This window comes from Rutidosis leptorrhynchoides, chromosome 5, assembly GCF_046630445.1.
Source record: "Rutidosis leptorrhynchoides isolate AG116_Rl617_1_P2 chromosome 5, CSIRO_AGI_Rlap_v1, whole genome shotgun sequence".
In the NCBI taxonomy this organism is placed as follows: Eukaryota; Viridiplantae; Streptophyta; class Magnoliopsida; order Asterales; family Asteraceae; genus Rutidosis; species Rutidosis leptorrhynchoides.
In genome coordinates, this window is record NC_092337.1 from 147,004,978 (window position 1) to 147,025,594 (window position 20,617).

Consider the following 20,617-nt stretch of genomic DNA (forward strand, 5'->3'; position numbering starts at 1 on the left):
TTTGAGATTTAATTGATTTATGGCTAGGGTTTGTTTACTTGAGACTTATAAGACCCATTTTGGGGTTGAATGGGTGAATTTGGGTTATATTGATGTAAGGAAACCCTAATAGCTATAATCTAGGTTTTGGTCATGTAAATCGAGATTGTAAGTGTTAAATTGTGTTGTTAGTCACTAATACACTTGTAAATGGATGAAAGATTTGTTAATGGGTCCGAGTTTGACCAATTGGCGAGTCTAAGTGTTAAAATGGGTTAAAAGAGTAATTGTTGACTTAGTGGACAAGATGAGTATGAAAATACCCTAAAAGGTGTTAGTTATTGTTATTGGACTATAATCACTAGCTTTTAGTGATTTATGGCGAGTCTTGGCCATTAATGGGCGGTTTTAGAGTAAATGGGTCATTTAATGCAAATGGGTCGTTAAATGCTTAAGTGGTAAATGTTGGTGTCAAGTCCAACTAGTTTGGTGTATTGAAATTGTACTTATTGTATTAGGTACTTCACTTTGAAGCTTGCAGAGTTGTTAATTCATCGCCTAGTCTATAAGGTGATTGGAATAATTATATATGTATGTATATGATTTATTTACTTGTGGGGTATGGGTTAAAGTTCGATGTTGACGATACCATATCCTAGAGTATATTGTTTGTTGGATGAGGGTTTAAAGTTCGATGTTGACGATACCTCATGTATGGAGTTAAAGTTCGATGTTGACGATGCCATAAGACTATTGTAGTAAATCGATGAGGGGTTAAAGTTCGGTGTTGACGATACCTCATATGTGGGTTTAAAGTTCGATGTTGACGATACCACATTATTTGGGGCGGATGGGGTTTAAGTTCGATGTTGACGTTACCATTCGTAGGGCTAGCCTTGAAATTTGAATATTAATGGATGTTGTGAACATCAATGTTTGTATGTTGTAGTATAGCATATTATATTGCTCGTGTTATATGCTTTCGTTATACTAGCTTGTGTTATCGGAGATTTAGCGTTATAATTTATGATGGTATGCTAATTATATTACTAGTACGTATGTGGAATTGGTATAAGTGTTTGCAAGTAAGTAAGTTGTATATGTATGTGTATAATTATTGCATTCACTAAGCGTATTGCTTACCCTCTCGTTGTTTACCTTTTTAGGCTCCGGCTTGGATAAAGGCAAGGGTATTCGATTGGATTAGTGGCCTCCCACTTTATATTGATAGGGGATGCTTTTGGATGAAGCTTTTGGAAGTCAACCTAGTGGTTTGGGTAGTTTAGCCCCAAACCATGCTCGGGTGTAGTTTGGATTAAAACTATCATTTTAATGGGTTGAACTTGTATTACATTTGACTAATGGTTTTGGTGTAAACATTAAATTCGTTGTAAGTTTAAATGGAATGGTTTACCTCTTCCGATTTATTAAATGGCGCGATAATGGTATATATTAATTAAAAAAAATTTATCCGGTTGAATACGGGTTGGGTTGTTTCACGAGAGCTTGGTATGGACGTCTGTCAAGTTATCTGATTGAAAAAGTTTATCAAATAGGCACGGTAGATTATACTCTGTTCACGAAAGTTAAAGATGATGATATTATCTTAGTTCAGATTTATGTGGACGACATTATTTTCGTTGCTACTAAGCAGGAACTCGTCGATGAGTTTGAGCAGGTGATGAAGGACGAATTCGAAATGAGAAAATTGGGTCTCTTACACTACTTTCTTGGTTTGCAAGTCGAACAGACTGACAATGGAATTTTTCTTCATTAAGCAAAGTATGTAAATGAAATACTCGAACGTTTCGGTATGACTCATGAACGTCCTGTGTCAACCCCGCTAGCTGTGAATCACGGTATTTCATTAGACTGTGAAGGGGAGCCTGTTGATCCTACATACTATCGAGCAATCATCGGAACGCTCACGTATCTCACTGCATCTAGGCCGGATATTATGTTCGTAACATGTCTGTGTGCTAGTTATCAAGTTAATCCGAATACAGTTCATCTTACAACTGCCAAAAGAATTCTACGTTATCTGTTACATTCTTCAAATCTCAGCATCTGGTATTCGAACGAAGACAAGTTTGATCTTGTAGCATACATTGATTCAGACTATGCAGGTTGCAAAATCAACAACAAATCTACATCAGGAGGATGTCAATTTCTAGGTGAAAGGCTGGTGACCTGGAAATGCAAGAAACAAACTGCAGTTGCGCTTTCCACGTGTGAAGCTGAATATATTGCTGCTGCAAGTTGCTGTTCGCAAGTTGTTTGGATTCAACAACAACTTCGCGATTACGGACTAAGAATCTCTTTCTCTCCTCTTTATATTGATAATACTGATGCTATTGCGATTACTAAGAATCCTGTGCAACACTCTAAAACTAAGCACATAGGTGTTAAATATTATTTTCTTAGGGATTGCCATGAGAAAAAGATAATTGAGGTTAAGAGAATAGGTACTAAGGACCAGAGGGCTGACCTTTTTACTAAGGCTTTTGACAAACCTAGGTTCTTGCTACTTTTAGAGATGAATGGCATTGTTGATCGGGACAAAGTAATTTCGAATGTTGTTTATGAGGTTTAATCAAACTTTTAGACTTTGCATGTTGGATGCATGATATATAGATTTTAGTTTCTTATTATTTGTACTGCATATTTTTTGCTTTCTGTCTGCATTTCCTTGCATGATTTCTTTCATGTTTACATGCTAGTCTGTAGCTATTTTCTGTTTCTTTGTTTAAAATGCTAAAAGACAAAGAGATTTTATGTTTTAGTATTTTAGGGGGAGTATTTGTTTCAACAGAAAATACCTAAAAAGTGTAAAATGCCTCATCAGAAAACCTTAAAAAGTTGAAAATTCTGAAAATGAGCTTGTTTTGATTAATTTGTGGGAGATGAAGAAATTACTGTACTGAGAATTGATATATTTGATTAGTAAGAACTGATTTGAACGTTTATGTTTATCTGTTGTGTGACGTACTGATAGATGTGACTTATGAATTCTTGGAATTAGACAATCATAATAAGAATAACGATCATCTAAGATTCAGAAGTCATGGACGATCTGTAGCGTTTGAAGGTAGTCACCTAATTATCTCCGAAACTGTATCTAATGATAATTGTTGAGGAACTCAACAGTCGGTTGAGGGTATCCCCTATCATAATTGATAATCACTAGAAAAGGTTGGGGGTGGATTTAAGGTTGAGGATTATCTGTTAGGCTGGTGCATACCACGTTGTCACGGGCCTAAGACTTAATAATCGAAACTAAACCCTGAAAATATCAGAAAAAATTAGTTTATGTCGAAGTAAGTGTCCCTTCTCGCTTAAGGTCGAAAAGTATAATTCATTATTGCGGACCGTTCAAGCATTTAAGGGAGAACACCTTCGATTGATCTGAGCACACAACAAGGAAACATGAGTTCATACATAAAAATGGAAAATCCATTCATGATGGCGTTCAAAATCAATATATCAAAAGACAGTGATATGCTGAAAAAGAAATATCAAAAGAAAATCAAAGTAAAAAATAATTGGCGTATCAAGATGGCAAAGTCCCGAAAGTATGAAGAATGTTGATTCATGATGTGCTCATAAAGAACTCAGATCATTCTTAGTGTGACGCCCCCGCGCAGCTTGAATTGTTTAATCATGACGTTCACACTGAACTATCAAGATTCTTGTTGTCTGCAATTTAGAGTTATACCTATTAAGACTGAAAGTTGGAAAGATACTTACCTACATATACTCTAAATAATATATAAATGAAAGTTTATCTTTCGATTCCGTTTTCCATGTCAACTTGAACATAAAGAAGCTAAAGGCCTTGAGATTTATTTCGTGTGACGACTGGTCATCAGGCAAGTCTGCTTTAACTCTAGACCAATCCCCGCGGTAAATAATACGCCTATTCGGATAATCCAAAATACTCTAAGATCTGCCGAACCAACTATATTGAAGATTGATAACACATTGGTAGAAGCCAAAGGCTGACAGGGTTATTTAAAATGCCGTGAGAACCATCCTGTTCAATTTGAATGAAGTACATGGATAGAGATAACTGAAAGTTACGTGTAATGAATTGACAACCTAATAAAAACGCACAATCATAAGTGATGAAAGAATCAAGGATTAATGAACTTAGCGTGATCTCAAAAATCATTGCTCTATAATGTTCAAGTAATTAATGCCAACATGATTGTCGAAGTGTCCGGAATGAATATGTTCATGTTTAATGAGGATTGATATCAGTAATTGCATCATAATAGACATAGATTGGATAATTAGGAATGAACAGCAGAAGGTGAGTCAATACGCCAGTTCTGATCCATTTTTAAAATTGTTAATCAACTAGCTCACAAAAAGAATATGGTGTTATGTGTCTGTTTATCTGTTTGTCAAATAGTTTGCATTGAAAACTATAAAACAACAAAAAGATTTTAGTTTTACATGTTATTGCACTTCATGATAGAATGTCTTTTATATGCATATTTTTAGTTGCATGACATCATATTTCAGAAAACTTATAAAGATTTTATCTTTCCTTTGTTTTTTGCTTATCCTCTGAATGCACAATGACATCTGAAAGAACCTTGTCAAGATCAAGATAGTTTTGGCCTCCAAGTCCATAAGATAGAAGTTTGTAGAGCTTATGATTGTTTGAAGGACTTTAAATGATTTAAGGTGTTAGTGAACTTAAGATGACATTACACTGTAGGACTTACTCATGTGAAAAAGAATGTTTAGAGTAATAACCTCGTTTTGGTTAGGATTTTTCATCTGCCTAAATGTTAATAATCATTACTTGATGGATTAGTGATTTATGACTCAAATTGAAAGTGCTAGTTAGCTCTAAGATTGCCAAACGAGTCGAAATCCCAAGTTAGTGAAAATTTAAAATTGCCTAAGTGGCTCACTCGCATGATTGATGTATGAACCGTACGAGTAACCACACGATTGAGGTTAACCGTATGGATGAACATGTTCTAGAATTGTCCTAAGTCATCTAGGTCACACGCACGCGTGACACTATGAGATGCGCGGTTAATGGTGAACTGTGTGCTCAACCGTACGGTTGAGCACGAGAGTATAAATAGAGGGTGCTGAGCACTTGTGCACCCACTTCAATTTCTCTCTCTAAAATTGACCTTCACCAATCGAGTTTTACACTGCAGCATTTGTTAAGCGTATTAAGCCGACCTCAGCGCCACCAATTAGGTATAATTTCATCAAGTTTTAGTAGGTTAATTTGTTGTTTGAATGTTTCGAAACCCTAGGGGTTTATAAGTTGAATTTTGTTAAATTGCAGTGAGTTTAGGATGCTATCTGTTATTGTTTTATGTTAATCGCTATCTATACTTGCTATTGTGATATAAATCGGTCCATAAAATGCACAAACATGTAATCCCGTCGATTTAAAAAGTGCATTTAATATTGGTTTCATCAGACATGCACGAGTGACATCACTTGCACGCGTGGGACATGACTCGCACGAGTCAGTACGCGGTTAAGGCTCAACCGTGTGAACCTTTGAGCCCACTCGTTTGATTTCACTTGACTGCTCACTCGCTTGACAGAGCTGACACGTGTGATTAACCGCACGAGTCACCACACGGTTGACTCACTAGCTTATAAATGTTACCTCAAACGTGTACCTTGTCTGAAACCATATTACTACTCAAATGTGTCAACAGTGGTGCAAGTGACTATGTTACTCGCATATCTGATCCCTCAGCTGCACGTGTGACAGTATCGCTCACACGGTTTGTCCTGTTAACAAGTTTATGACACTTTGATGTAAATGCTTTAATGTTTTATGATATGTGGGTTATATTTCTAACATTTCTGTTGCTATTTCAGTTTGTTAAGAAATCACCAATGGCAGAACAACAAGTCAATGTTCCAGTTGTTAATCAAGAAGATCAGGGGGAGTAAGTAAATCCTCAAGTGAATCCCTTTAACCCACCTGCTCAACAAGAGATTATTCTAGAGAAAAGAGAGATCAACAATCAAGTCGCCCTCTATGACACTACTCTCGAGAGGGGTGATCATTTTAAAGAGATTATAGCTTTTCTTCAGCGATGAAGGATACATACTACTATTTCTACTCAATGCACTGCTTACTACAGTCACCAAAGGGAGTTCTGGAGAAATGCGATACTTGATGTGTCAGAAGCTGAGACTAAGCTGGTCAGTACTGTTCAAGGGCATGAGATCGTTGTTTCTAAGACTGTAATAAGGAGGATTTTAAGTTTTAATGATGAGAACTGCTACCATATGACAATCAATCGAGAAAAAAATCCACGGATGCTTCAAGATATGTGCATATTCTGGTTATATCTCTAGTAAATCTGAACTGATGAAGACTCTTCTGCCTCCACAGTTTAGATATCTTGCTCATGTGATAATGCACTGCTTGAGTGGACGTAAAGCTGGTTTTGATAAGCTGAATGAGAAAGTGCAGAGTATGTTTGTGGCACTTGTCCTAAGGGCTCCATATGATTTCTCAGGATTCATCTTCTATTACTTCAAATCAAATCTTTTCAGTTCTACACAGAGATATCTTATCTACGCCCGTTTTCTTCAAATGATTATAAATGATGCTGCACCAGATCTACCAAAGCTTGAAGAGGATATAATTCACCTTAAACCAATGAATCCAATAACTTTTCGGAGAATGGAGGAAACAAGAAACGAGGGTTTGAAACTTGATTTTTATAGAAAGCTTGTTTGCCATCTCATCAAGGAGAATTATCGATGTCCAACTGGTAATGCTTGGAGAAATGATGATTCCGACTCTAACTATGAAGTTACTGATAAGGAGGAAGGTGGAGGTGATAATCAAAGAGCAACTGGTAAAGCTCAAGGAGGAGATAATGTTAATGATGATGTTAATGATGGTGATGATGATGAAGCAACAGAGGAAGATGTTAGTTTGATTCAAAGGAAGAGGAAAGGTAAAGGACCGATGACTTCCGAACAGCCAAAGAAGAAGGAGAAAAGAACTAAACACAATTATGACTCACCTCAGAGGTCATCTCAGGGAGGTTCTAAACAACAAGCTCAGAGACAACCTTCCGATTTCATGAAGGATGCTAGAGCCGCTGTTACCTCACCAAGACCCGCCACCACAACACCTCAGGTCACGTCATCAGAATTCAAGACACATCAAAATCTTCTGTTGTCTTTGATCACGAAAATAACTAATCTGGAGAATCAAGCCATTGAGGATAATAAAGTTAGTGAAGCAAAAATTGAGTCGTTAGTAGAAGAAAACAAAAGGTTGTGGAATCGTTTGGATCGTCAGAAGGGAAAGACTGTGTAGCTACTTTGTATTTTGTTTTTGATGTATTTATGTGAGAGAGAGAATCTGGATGTGTATTTGATGTTAAACTGATGTTACTTTTAGACTTATATGTATTTCACATACGTTTACTTTATTGTAATCGATGTTCTAGGTCCTAGGGGGAGTTGTTGATGCATTTTCTGTAAGTCCCTAGACATCTACCTTACGTTTGTGAACAGTAATTCAGTTTATGGGCTACCATGATCACTTGTTATTATCCTATCTGTGTTTATATGTGGTTACAGGTACTGCAAGAACATGATATGGAAGTTTGACTATCTTAGACTCAGTCAGACGTACGAGTGAAGGCTCACTCGTACGTCTGACAAGCTCATATGCACGGTTGAGCTGAGCGGAGTCACAAATCTAATCTGAGCATACATACACGAGTGAGTGATCACCTGTACGGCTGAGGCAGCCCACTCGTACGAGTGACGGCTGACTCGCACGGTTGACTCAACAGCAGGGGTATTTAAGTGTTATGTTCTTCATTTTAGGTTAAGCCTCTCATTACACACACATCACTCAGATCTGGTAGCCTTGTCCGATTCTCTCTCAACCCAAATCACTCAAGAGGTGAATAATAGCTCTAGGTGTTAATCTAATCACACATCCATTGTTGTGGTTTGACTAAATTAATCCCAAAAAGCACAATATTCACTAGAATGGTTTGATTCACTAATTCCGCCTTTGTGTGAATTAAACCTGTTGATTTCGAAGTTCCTAGTCATGTTTCATCAGTTGCTTCTCCTTTCTTCCTTTTTGTTCGACAACCGAAACAAACCATGAAGGGGCACAATTTCAAACCATCACGGCTTAACCACTAGACCACAACACCCGCCACCTTAATATTTTTCTACCACACTCAACCTCCTTTGAACCACCATCCTTTGAATCATCACTACCATGAACAACCCGACACCATCACCTTTGATCTCTTCTTCTTCTTGATATATATACACATACGATCATACATATGGCCACCACCTTCACCATCCCAACTCTCCATCACCACCTTTATCCAAACTTTAAGAGCCATCTTCACCACCGTTCGTTCGTCTCTACTAATTTCGAACCACAACTCACAATCTTTGATCACCATTAACCCCTCATCCTATCACTAATCTAGTGACCACCTGCTGCTCGTATTTTATTTCTGTTTCAGTCAATTTACATCATAAACTATCATAAATCATTGCTTGCTACTACCGTACACATGCCATATCCTTTCTAAAAATGAACACCAACCTCTTCACAACTACTATTATGTCTCTGTTGGCAATCAACACCGACCAAAATCAAAACAATCGATCACCACTTCCAATCTAACATCACACCTTGTTTTTTTGTTACTTCTATTTGTTAACTACTGCTGGTCAAAACTAATACCACAGATGCACCATTAAACCACCATTAACCATCAACAAATCTGGTTTTGTTTTCTGTTCAAACACGTACAACCCAAATCCACTTATTACTTGTTAATACCGTTAATACGTATTGTTGCTGTCCATTTGTTTCGACTAAACCCAAAACTGAAAAAGAATGATAACGATGTAGATGAAGTACTGTATGAATACTATGGAAACAATGATGATAGTGATGGTTAGGATGATGATGATGATAGCGATATTTTGATGATGATATCCTGCAATCTGTTTCAGTCGACCACCACAACATCAAAATCTATATTTTTTTTCTTCTTTCCTTCTTCTGTTACGAGAAGGTGAAGTATGATGATGATGAGATTCCATGACGATTACTATGATGATGAACCGAAGTTCCTGCTACGTTTATCCCGTTGTTCGAAGAAGTCACCCAAAACCACCATTATTACTATTCATCGTCTCTTTAATGTTAACCACCATTACTATTACTAACCGAAAATTTTCCCACAACTACTCCTATTCTTGTTACGTTCGAGTAGACAATAACCCAAGGACCACCATCATCATCACAACCGATTAACTGTTACTGTGACGAATTCTTTCTTATACAATTAGGGTTTTGGCTTTATGCAAAACCATCGATCCTCCAATTTTCCTTCTGTTCGGTTTGATTAAAAGAAATGGATACTTTAGATCGTGTTCTTGCTTAGCCTTTTATCAAGTTTGGCCCAACCTCTATAAGTCCAATTATGATTATTGGTTGTGTGGTATTCAATCGATCATATTTTAGAAGAAGTAGAAAATAAAAACGGGTTATACAGTTTTTAGTTAGGAGTTAAAACAGAAATGAGGTGACGGAGCAATGGTTTAGTGTTGTGTTAGGTTAACGAGAGGTTGCGGGTTCGAGCCCGATCTGGGGCATTTTTTTAGGAAAGCCTTTTAAAACCTTTGAGGTAGTTTACTTATTACTCATTATTTCTATTATTATTATTATTATTATTATTATTATTATTATTATTATTATTATTATTATTATTATTATTATTATTATTATTATTATTATTAGTATTCTTATTAGTATTATTATTATTATTATTATTATTATATTATTATTATATTATTATTATTATTATTATTATTATTATTATTATTATTATTATTATTATTATTATTATTATTATTGTTATTATTATTATAATTATTATTATTATTCTAATTATTATTATCATCCTAATTATTATTAATATCATAACTAGTATTAGAATAAGTATTATTAGTATCATGATCAAGATTATTGATATTAGTAATATTATTAGTAGTATCATTATCATAAAAATTAACACTTTTATTAAAACTATCATTTTATATAAAAATTATCATTTCTAGTATTAATATTATTATTATTCTTATTATTAATATTATTTTTATTATCATATTTATTTAAAGTATCATTATTATTTAAAATTCTAATAATTATTAAAACTACCATTTTTATTAAAATTATTATTATTTATTATTATTATTATTATTATTATTATTATTATTATTATTATTATTATTATTATATTTAAAGATTTTGTACATAAAATATATTTATATTACCTATAACTATATATTAAACATGTATACATATACATACATATATATATATATATATATATATATATATATATATACACACACACACACACACAAAATAAACATATATGTAGTATATAATTTAAGATATAATATAAAGATAAAATGTAGTACAGATTCTATATAAACTACAACACTAAATATATAAATATTATATAATTAATAGATGTAATTATTTGATTACCATTATGTGTGTATATATATATACATGATATAGGTTCGTGAATCCGAGGCCAACCTGCGTTGTTCAGTTCCGTCGTATGCATATCATATCGTGAGTTTCATTTGCTCCCTTTTTAAATGCTTTTGCAATATATATTTTTGGGCTGAGAATACATACACTATTTTATAAATGTTTGACGAAATAGACACAAGTACTCAAAATTATATTCTATGGTTGGATTATTAGACCGAATATCGCCCCTTTTAGCTTGGTAGCCTAAGAATTGGTGTTTATTATAATTGCCACCGATTGACGTGAATCCTAAAGATAGATCTATCGGGCCCAACAAGCCCCATTCGGGTTATGGATGCTTTAGTACTTCGATTTTATCATATTCGATGAGAGTCCCGAAATGATGGGGATATTCTAGATGCATTTTGTTAAGGTCGGTTACCAGCTGTTCACCATATGAATGATTTTTTACACAGGTTATGTGTATCATGTTTTGTACACGGGTTACGTGTGCGGTTAAATATTTGAAATCTTGTGGTCTATTATTTTATGGAAATGAATGTTTATGATAAACCTATGAACTCACCAACCTTTTGGTTGACAGTTTTAAGCATGTTTATTCTCAGTTATGAAAGAAATCTTCCGCTGTGCATTTGTTCATTTTAAAGATTTTACTTGGAGTCGTTCATGGCATATTTCAAAAGACGTTGCATTCGAATCGTTGAGTTCAACAAGATTATTATTAAGTCATTTATAGTTTGGATATATTATGAAATGGTATGCATGCCTGTCAACTTTTGTTGTAATGAAAGTTTGTCTTTTAAAAACGAATGCAATGTTTGTAAAACTTATCATATAGAGGTCAAATACCTCGCAATGAAATCAACTATTGTGAATCGTTTATAATCGGTATGAACGGGTCCGTTCAGATGCTATGCTAGAAACCAGCCAATCTTCTCGACCTGCATCTTCTGCTCAACCAGCTGCACATTCACAGCCAGCAGATATCATCAACCTTAATGATGATGAACCAGTAGAGACTGATATGTCTACTGCTGAGGGGGAGTATCTAGCAATCACTCCCTACCTGCCTCCACAAGAACCAATATCAACACAAGAACCACCAGCTGAACCCAAGCCAATCGATAAACAAAGGGTAATATCTTTTCCTAGGGACAACCAGCCCCTAAGGAAAGAGCCCCTATTTAAGGCAGCTGGTGAAGGTACTGTGGCAGTTGTACCAGCTGATACTAATCAGTGAGCTAGTAGTGAAGACACAGCAAGGAGTGATGTGATTGAAGACCCAGCCAGAAGTGTGCTGCTGGGTGTAACAAGTGTTGAGGACCCAGCTAAGGTGGATGAGCTGGGTGCTAATAAAGATACTGATTCTGTTGATGCTACTGATTTCACAGTCTGGGGCAGAGGGAGTTCAACTTTTATTCAATCACCTATACCTGCTCGGACTCTTGCTTATTTTGACAGAACACGGGATGAACCTGACTTTGAATCTATGGGTCCTTCTGGCACAGCAGAATCATTCTTCAAATACCTCCCCCCCCATCTTCCCCAAAACGTAATGATAAACACACAACCTGGGAAGATGATTCAGCTGCACAAGGAGAGCCTGATTTGAGAAAGATGAATCCAGACGAAAGAGACGCTTACATGCTTGAGATCACTGTTCCTGAACTGCTTGAACAAAGAGCAGCAGCTATACTAGAAAGGATACGCCAAATCAGATTGCTATACCATCCACTTGATCAGCAATTCTACATTAATGCCTTGGAATTCAGCGTTGAGGTTGGTGTGTATCTATACAACAGTGGTCAAAGGCTACATAATGATGAAGGGAAATCTCTCTTTTATGAGGCTCTACAGCTGGATATGGACTTAAAGCAATATTGTGATGCCATGACTACTGATAAAGGCAGACAATTGATTGCTACAGCAAAATCCCTGAACATCGCGGTTAATGATTACCTTACAAGTGTTCAACTTGAACAGCAACGAAAGGATGATGCTGAATATGCTGAAAGGCTAAGGCTTAAGGAAGAAGAAGAAAAATTGGCTGCTGACAGACAACAAGAAGCTGAATCTCTCAAGTTAGCAAAAGCCATTGTCAAAGCTCAAGATAAGGCATTTGATGAACTGGAATCTGCTGAGAAGGTACCTACTGTAGCTCCTATAGAAACTGAACGAACAATAGAGCTATTTGATCATTACTATAGGAGCAAGTATGGTGATGTGATGGCCAGAAGATCCAATCCTGGTAAGATCATCAAGGTGCACAAAGGCACAAAAAGGGCCTTCAGTGTCAGCAGGGAAAACAATATTTATGAAAGGGTAGACTACACTGAACTAAGGTCTTTTGGGTTTAGTGAATGGATGGAGATACTGCAGTATTTCATTGATAAAGGTAAAAGTGCTCTAAAAGACACACTGAAACGTGATCTTCAAGAACTTTTCAACAAAGCAGTCAAATATGGGAATGCACCAGAAGTGAATGTAGAAGAAGTTCTTTCACAGAAGTCTAAAAGAAAGAAATCCATTGGTGCTGGCCCACACGAAAGAAGTCCCATCATTCTACCCCTCAAATTCCAGTGTATGATCCTGCTGAGCTACCTATCTTGTTCCCTAAAGCCTGGGCAGCCATCAAAGTGAAGGAAGAAGAGCTATCTGAAGATGAACAAGATAAAGACAAGGATAAGGACAGATAGCCTTCTAGTGTTTAAGTTTGTATCTTTTGATTATTTCAGTTTTTCATTATAATGCTTTGTAATTATTGTGTATAATCTGTTGTAATGAAAATGAAATGAGTTTATCTTCAAAATCATATCAGTTTATAAGATATAGATAACTCAGCAAAAGATCTCAAAACAAACCTAAAAGGGACAAATTTACTGCCTATTTTTCTTTAGGTCCCTTAGTGCTGGCTTTAGTGTTTTCTCTTTATGTCATAGGTTTTGTCATCATCAAATAGGGGGAGATTGTTGAGTCTCCAAAATAATTAAGGATTTAATTATGACAAAACAAAATTTATTTACACTAAAATGTAATGTGCAGCCAGCACAAGTTTTTTTATGTATAGATAGCAGATATCGCTGTGTCAAGTGTTTAGTATAGTGCCTAGTCTACCAGCACAAGGTAGACAGTATTCTTCAATTAGTACAGGATGTGTACCCGGCAATTCAAGAATATCAAGTGACTCAGCAATGAAGAACCAGCATAGCTGGAATGCAGCTTACTACATAAGACAACTATGCTCCATTACAAGCATAGTGGTTTCCTGAGTGGTCTACATCAATTGTACTATTCAACAGAAGTTAAAGACAAAGTTAAATAGAAAAGGACACGTGTCGGCGGCTGACAAGTGACCTTACAAGACCACGTGGGAATGCAGAAGTTTAACGCATGTGCAGACATGTGTTATCCTTTGTCAACACCTAGGGAACACGACATTCTATTTGTTTAATCAAATAGTGGTGCCAAATCGAATTGTGTTGTTCCTGCAAATAGCTATCAAAGAGTAAAGAAGAGAGCACGCTCTCTGATGCAGTTGTCCTCACAAGTACAGACATCCTATGTACCAGTGGACAATAGAACAATTACACGGTTAATAGGACTACTATAAATTTGTGTATCCACTATTGTAACAACTAGTGGTGTGGGTTTATTTTACTTAGAGTCCAAACGTGTAATAGCTTAAAATATTCTCAATAGCTATACTTAGGTAAATCTGTATCAACCAACTATCATTCCGCCAAGGATAGTTGTAATTCTTTGTGATTTAATCAATAAAGAATAAACCGTTAAAAATTACCTTTGACTCTATTTAATTTACTTGCTTGAATACTAAATTGTCTAAACTGTTTAAGTTAATAAAGAAGAATTGTATTCACCCCCCCCCCCCCTTTCCCCTTCTACAATACTCCTGTTGTTTATCAAGGTACCAACAATTCTCTCATTTTAGTATTCCTCTTTTGGGTGTTTTATAATGGAGACTAGTTTTAATAGCTCGTGCATTGCACTGTTGCTTTAAAACTCGATATCACGAAATAACATTATGTTTATTAAAGCATGTAACATCTACATTGTTAATGATAAAAATTAACAATCTATTTAATGTAAACGTCTGCAATTGAAAAATTGTAGGTACATTTCAAATTTCTCCTTTAGTATGCAATTATCTAATAATTTGTTTTGAATGTAGTGCCTTCCGTCTTCAATAGTTCATAGTTTGATTAGAAATAAGATCAATGATCTGCAACTGCTGAAAGTGACATGAAAATAGTTATTAAAACATTAGTTTTAGTATTGAAAACCCTCATTATTGATTATTGATTATATTTGTATTGAAACCAAATGTATTGAGAATTTTACTATTGTTCAATGAATACAATTAAAATCCAACAATGAATAGTTTATAGTAATTGTTACCAAATTTCCTTTACTCACCATATGTATCCATAACCACAAACCCATAGTAGTAACAACAATAGCCGGTACAAATAAAGATGTTATTGTTCCTGCATCAACATAAAATTTTACTTAAAAAAACTTAAGTAAATCACGTGCTAACGTTTATAATACAATATGCTACTTCTATGAGCCCGTCCATTGAACGGAACCTATAAAAACCATTAAACAAATAAAATATTCTAAAAGATACATATATACATATTTAATCAGTGTCAGGATGGCATGACAATTTGAAGCAGTAATCTAACAAAAAATCTAATCTAAGAGTAATCAAGCAGGTGTAGTTATTATTAGAGATCAGTAACATCTAGATATTTGAGTGTTAAGATATGACGTAGCCTGCAGGCAGTATTGTATTACTCGTAATTTGAACTTAACTTTTTTTCATCGAAGTTATTAAACAACTAACAATGTCTATAAAAGAAAACTTTTAGTTATTTAATAATGTTAAAAAAGTCAAATTTTTATTACTCGTAATTTGCTCTTACCTTCTTTTCATCGACGTTTTGTGATTATGTCTATTCAAAATGTCCCTTCACTATGGGTTTTCGGGTTGAAGCATCAATTCAAGCAACAAAGCTTAGAGTCACGAGCAGTATGATGCATCATTCTTTAAATAGCAATGTCCACTGTCTTGATCATTATAAATTATAACTAATTCAATGCCCTATAAGAACTCTACTACTTCATCGACTTCGTTTTTCATTATTTCGTGCATTCCTTCTTTACACTTAATCGCCACCTACACAACTTCACATATACTTATATATATACAATAAGTAATAATCAATAAAATTAAATTAAAACATCGAGGAATACATTATATTGAACAATTAACAACTGGTAAGTTATTACATGTGAGCAACCATGGCCATAGTAAACACCCTAAAAGTGTGAATCGTTACAGGACGACAGTTTAACAGCACCGCATCTTCCATACTATTCGTCTATGACACACTGGTCATGCCGAATTTAGGTTCATTCTCATTGCAAACTCTTTCGCAAATAGTTAGCCACCTTTCACCGTTTATTTTTGCTATCCGCCACCACGTCGGAGACCACCAGATAAATCTCTTCACATTTTAATATCGGTCTTCGAGTTTCAGCTCCTAAAACATTCCCAACACTTAATGAGACTACTTAAATTAAACTGTAAAAGTAATTCTTCATTCAGAACAAAAAGGCGCTTTGACTAATAAAGTCAACACAGTTTGATTCTCTTTTTAGATTACTCATATGAAGTTACTACAAATAATTAAAAAATTCGTTCCTTTTATATTCAAAGATTCAAGTTTTCCATAAAATAGATCTTGAATCTATCTAACTTACTCATTTCATATCACTTTTGAATTTCGATTATTATCTGTTTGACTTAAAATGTCAAACTTTATGGTTAATGAAATGGATTATTACCAAAGAATGTAGATGTCAAGTGGTTGTTGCATACAAAGTCACTCATCGATTTCAAGATCTTCGTTAGGGAGCCTTCCAGCAACATTGAATGTCCCAATTGTCATCCTGCATTGATATTAATAATCATGTGATATTATAATCTCGAAATCATTTTTAAAAGTACGAAAAAGTAAACAACAACAATATGCTAGAGCCAAACCTCACATCCTTGGTTTTAATATAATGAACACGCATCGTCTTTGATTGTCCCATCTTATGTTTTATCAATCCTTCAAATGGGATCCCTGAATAAAAGCATAATTCCATGGTTCAGCAATAAATGAATCAATGTGTGTCAAAGCTTACCCATAACTGTATTCTAATCTTTAATATGTTAAATCAAACTGTGCCAAACCATAACACTCAAAATCTATTTTGAGTAACAATTTTCTAAGAAACAGTCAAATAAATTTTAATCGTTAAATGACTTGTTGGATTGATAAGCCTAATCTTGAACCCTTTAATTCAGTGGCGGATCTAGAATATTTTGTGAGTGGCTGCACAAAAGATTTTTTTGACTAGTTTTGCGATGTATTGACAAACTTTTTGATCGAAATTGAAAGGCTAATCTTTTTAAATCCGAAAATTATATGTAGAACACATAAATATTTGAGTAAAATTTTTCAATAACAAAGCTTTTTAAAGTATTCAATTTTTTGTATTTTCTTATTCGTTACTTAAATACTCGTAAGATTTAGTTTATTTTAATTTAGTTTAATATCGCTTTTTAAATTGTCTCTATTTTATTTCATAGTCAACATGCCTTATCAAAATAAAAATATACGGAGTAATAGTTGAAGTGGATATCAAATAAAATTAAGGGGCATATGTGCAATTTAAGTTAAAAGTACAATAAGGGTGTGTTTGGCACAGAGCTTCTTGGAACTTATGAAAACTTATTGGAGCTTGAGCTTATGATTTTAATAAGGTTTAAGTCATAAACTTTGTTTGGTAGACATAAAAAGTAGAGCTTATGAAAATCATAAGCTCTTAAAAAATAAACTACTTCTAGTAGCTTATGAAAAAAGTAGAGCTTCTAAACTGTAAAATAAGCTCCAGCTAGTTTACCAAACACTTATAAAAAATAATAAGTTCCAGCTACCAGCTTTAAAAATAAGTTACAGCTCCAGCTCTAGTCCATAAACTCCAGCTTCAGCTATAAGCTCCAGCTACAACTAGTTTCACCCAAACACACCCTAAGTGGGACAAAGGGACAGTCACCTTTCTTCTCCAACCTACTTTTTCTACCTTTATCAATTTGACCTCTGTAACTCAAACATTCATTAAAATTTCATATTAATCACATAAAACACATATAAAAATAGAGGAGAGTTAGTTGCAGTGGTGGTGGCGAACGATGGTGTTACAACGGAGTTACATGAAACAACAGTATGTGTTTTTAAAACCTGTATTTTTTTAATTCGTTTCGTTGCCTGATAATTTAATGATGTGTTGTTTTGAAAAGTGCATCCATGTTTGTTCTTATCAAGTTGATGAAGATAGAACTGTTGAAGTAGTTATGGTTCTTATCACTCTTGAAATCCTTTGAATAAAATCTTGAACCAAACGGAGGGTAGGATTTCAAATACTAAGATTTTAAATCATATGGGATTTCAAATCCTATGGAATTTCAATTCCTAGGATTTAAATCTGCCAACCAAACGCCACCTAACATGCAACTCATTATCAAATTTGTGGGTTGCACCTTCATATTCTTGAAGAAAATACTGAAAATTTTACACTTCATTGGTCCGATTAAGTGGTTGCACGTGCTACCACTAAGCACAAGGTAGATCTGCCCCTGCTTTAATTACAATAGGCATATAACTTGTAAACCAAGTAAAAGCCAAACATAAAATTCATCGTGGTGATGGTATTGTATTTATATGATCACCCTATCACCACTTACATCACTAAACATGGTCAAATGTACATTTTAGATGGTCAATTTAATCATGAACTTAACATTCCCCCTTGATATGCGTTTGAGAATATACGTCTGTCTTTATTGACTTTGAACTCTCGGGGATCTTGTCTTAACATTATCCTCCGTGATGTGTGTTGTGGTAAGTTGACTTGGTCATCTTGAACTTTTGAGGATCTTGATTATTGTTTGAGTAAATCTTGTCTTTGAAGCTTAATCTTCTAACCTTCTTCATTTTAATGAATCTATAAACTCTCTATTGCGGATGAATCAAGACGATCCGATAATAAGCTTTGAACTTGCAGAAAACTTCTGGACGCTTCTTATATATATATATATATATTTATTTTTATTAAAGAACGATTCTTCAAGCTATGCTCAATGCAAGTTCTTTGACTTTGTTGACACTAAGAAATTCTTCTTGATGGAATGTCTTGGATCAACTTTGGATATTGTTGTGTTGATTATCCGACATGAACTCTTGAGGTCTGATTTGTTGGAGAGAACTTGAGGAAGGAGGAGACTTAATGATTTGAATTTCGTTATACTTTATTTAGCTCCCCTAGAATAATACATCTTTGCTTTGCTCCCCCCCTCAATCAGACACTGGTTATTTTCAATATCTGAATAACTTGTTGCGGAAGATTGAGTAGTGAGCAAGTAAATTCTTAAAACTTAAATCTTTAAGTAGTAAAATCTTAGAATCTTGAGTCTTGTACTAAATTAGAAGAGTCCTTCGTTGTTGTATCTCATTTGTTTGTGTCACATCAATAAATTGCAGGTGATCTTAGTCTTGAGCACATATCAAACATAAATCATTCTCTAGTAAAAACAACACCTTAAGCAACCCAAGTCAAAAATAAAAAGCATCATATAAAATCTGTTGACCATCTTTATTTTCGTATTTAGTGGCGTTAGGTTTTACTGTATTTTACTTGTGTCTTATTATATTAAGCTAAGTTTTACTTATAACCATCTCATGTAACATTTAGGAGGTTGCTCTATATAAGCCACCTCCTCACTCTTTGTATACCAGGTTGAGTTATCATAATATTGCAAGTATCATTCCACACACTCTTATTCTCTCTATATTCTCTCTAGTCTTCCTAAACCCATAAACACTACAAGAACCGATCAGATCATCCTTCCAAAGGGGACTAACAATTGGTATCAAGAGCTTGACTAGACATCGTGTTTAGAAGATCCAAGGCTTGAGGATTTCCATCGTGTTTAGAAGTGTTTGTGTTCTCTACTTAGGTTTAGGTAACTTGAAAACTCAACTCATCTTATTGTTCTTGTTGGTTTTTGTATGCATATCATAACATAATTATCTTAAAAACCACTTGATCTTCAACTGAATATATATACATATAACTCTCTGTTTGAACTTGTATTTAAGTATATATATGTGCCTTTAAACTCTCTGTTTGCACTTGAATAGATAAACTTGCACATGTGGAACATATATATGTTACTCCCTCCGTCTCTAAATTATTGTCCAGTATTCCATTTTGGGATGTCCCAAATTAATTGTCTACTTCCATAAATAGAAAGGAAAGGAGATATTTCATTGGTGGATATGGAGAGAGAAGATATTTCATTGGTGGAGAAATAAAGTTAGTGGGATTTCCTAAAACTGTGTATTTTTTGTCTGGGGACAATTAATCTGGGACGGAGGGAGTAATACTTTGTGTTGAGAAAACTCAAACTTGCTGTTTATCTTCTGACTTATTTGAACTCGTGAACAAACAAGATTTGAAACACACACAAAAAAAAAAAAAAAAAAAAAAAAAAAAAAAAAATCAAATCTTTGTTCGAAAACCTGGTAATTTTGTTCGAAATCTCTGAATTTATTTTGTTCGAAATCTTGACCATTTGTCCGAAAAAATTTATGTGTTGGCATATGTGTTTCCATACTTTACCGATATAATACTTCCTTTTACAACTTACTATGCATTAAAAGTAATAAAGTATTAGGAGTGAGTAACCTATGATTATAAAATTGAGCCGAAAGTAATATGCACTCAAGAAAAGTTGGCTAAAAGTAGTCAAAAGTTAAGGGTGAGTGGGTTTAAGGTTTAAACATTTATATTTAATTTAATCTTTTCAGACAGCTCAAATCATTAACTGTTCGTAAACATTATCATGCTCACTGTTCGAAAACTTTAGAAAACTTTATCTAAGTCCTAGTCCTCATCTTGTAGTGACCCGAACTTTTCTATGTTTAT